The sequence below is a fragment of the Lactuca virosa genome, chromosome 8, assembly GCF_052849685.1.
Source record: "Lactuca virosa cultivar CGN04683 chromosome 8, Lactuca_virosa_CGN04683_v6, whole genome shotgun sequence".
Classification (NCBI taxonomy): Eukaryota; Viridiplantae; Streptophyta; class Magnoliopsida; order Asterales; family Asteraceae; genus Lactuca; species Lactuca virosa.
In genome coordinates this window covers 196,192,281-196,194,500 of record NC_136433.1, presented here as the reverse complement: position 1 = coordinate 196,194,500, position 2,220 = coordinate 196,192,281, and the positions used below count along the sequence as shown (strand labels likewise).

At 31.8% G+C, this 2,220-nt stretch overlaps 1 long non-coding RNA gene across 1 annotated transcript; it reads left to right on the top strand.

Annotated features, from left to right (window-relative positions):
* The first annotated feature begins 829 nt into the window (after nucleotides 1-829).
* On the top strand, nucleotides 830-1,801 carry LOC145134607 (uncharacterized). Its single transcript, XR_013719226.1, has 2 exons — nucleotides 830-1,126; nucleotides 1,440-1,801. It is a non-coding gene; the product is annotated as an uncharacterized LOC145134607 (long non-coding RNA).
* Nucleotides 1,802-2,220: the final 419 nt, after the last annotated feature.

The following is a 2,220-nucleotide window of genomic DNA, read 5'->3' as shown; positions in this document are numbered from 1 at the left end:
GTAAACCATATGGACCATTTATGTAATTTTGGCGGTGGTGGTGGTGGTGGTGATGGCAGATGGTGGGTGGGTTTATGGTATTGAGTGAGTATTTTCTAATAAATAAAACATTAATTTAAAACCAAAAAGAGAATGTTAAATCTGGTAAACCACAAGAACCAATCGTGTAATTTTGTCTAACAATAATAATAATAATGATGAGGGACCATTTCTGCCAAAAGACTAAATACTAATAATATGTAATAAAATGCGAGGGTTATGAAAAATTCAAACCAAAATAAAAGGGTTGTTTGTGAACAAAAGCATAAAGATGAAGGGTCAATATTGTAAGTTGGAGGACCAAAATTGACAAAAAAATGTGTCACTTTACTGTTAAAACTTTTCATAACTTTAATATATATATATATATATATATATATATATATATATATATATATATATATCCATTATTTTTTAAGGAATCCCAATAATGAGATTATTTTAAAAAACTTTGGAAATTCATTTCTCAATACTGAATGTTAGAACACAAGTGTGAAAACACAAAATAAAGTAAGATAATTAAAGCAATGAATGGAGGAAGTGATAAGATCTTTAATTATTCTTAATAGATAAGATGAATGAGACCAAAACTAAGTTCTTGTTAGGAACACTTCGAGTTTAAGAAATGTAGGCAATAATCTTACATTCTTTTCTCATGAACAAGGGTCTAGATTTTTATGTGATAACGTGTAAAAGATGAATATCGATCTAATGAAAAACGAAAAACGAAGGCAAACACATATATTTAAAGCACTATTTTTATAACTATTAGATGAGAGGGTTTGGGTGCTGCCATATCACACACGGCTCACACCGCACCCACCATGCGGTTCAAACCGCACATAAGCCCAAAATGACTCCAATCTGTTGCACATCTCTCTCTCTCTCTCCCTCTCCCTCTCCCTCTCGGTACACCACACCTATATGTGGAAAATATATTAGTAAAGGAGATGGAGATGGAGAAAGTTGAGGTGAAGAATGGTAAAGCTGGCACCACACCCTCCGACCTAAGGTTATGGGGTATACCCATCATATCACTATATGAAAATGTTATCATACATTTCCTCGTCGTTACCATATCAGTTTGGTATACTCATCACTCCACATCATCAATTTAATTTAATTTTCATTTTTCAACAAAATAATTAAATAAAACAAATAAATATAATGATTATTAATCATATAATATCATTATTATTAAATAACATAAGATCATATACTATTAATCTATTAATTTGTACCATACTTATCCAAACTAATTGTCAAATAGAAAACATTACTTTCACACATTTCATCTAATAGTTTGTTTTCACACATTTCGTCTAATAGCTTACATGCATTATTCCTCCAAGCTTCTAATCTATATCCGATATATCTTTTTTCCCAAATTATAAACATAGAGTCTCTCGAAGCACACACACCCATGGCAAGAGAAGAATAGAGATGAAGAGAAGAAGAGAGGCAAAGAAGGAGATTGGTTGAAAATGGACAACCCATCCCCATTGGTCCATTGCCTTTCATGATACCAACCGACCACAAGAGACCACGATCGTTGCACCGGGATGATATGTACGACTGTGGGTTGGCTACTACCTAGCCACGAAGAAGCCTCGTGTCTTGTATATCTCATAGTCTTATAAATGTTCCTCAAAATGTTGTAATGAGTAAAAAAATTGTTCAACAGTGGCTTCCTAAGAAACTACAAACGATAAGGAAAACCATCTTGTTAATTTCTAGACAGAAACTTAATGAATTTTGGTGAGCTCTCAGTATCTATAAACAGTACCCAAGAACAAAAGTGTAACAACATTTCATATATATATATATATATATATATATATATATATATATATATATATATATATATAATCTCTTCACAATAATGATTTTATAAATTAAAATTAAATATATTAAATGTCATTTTTACGAGGGGCCTATATTGCTTATATGTACCATTATTATAGGGGAAATGACACAGAAGCCCTATGATGTTTTGTACATTTGCTCATTCAGTCCCTTAAGTTATTTTTTGTGCATTTTAAGGGAAAAAAGTTGGTTTTGTCATGTCGAATAAGTCCTTTTCTAAGAACTGAAGGGGTCAGTCGATGACTTCTTCATCTAAAACGTTGACCACTTGACGAGTCCATACCTTATTATTTGCAACAACTCCCTTCTTTTTCT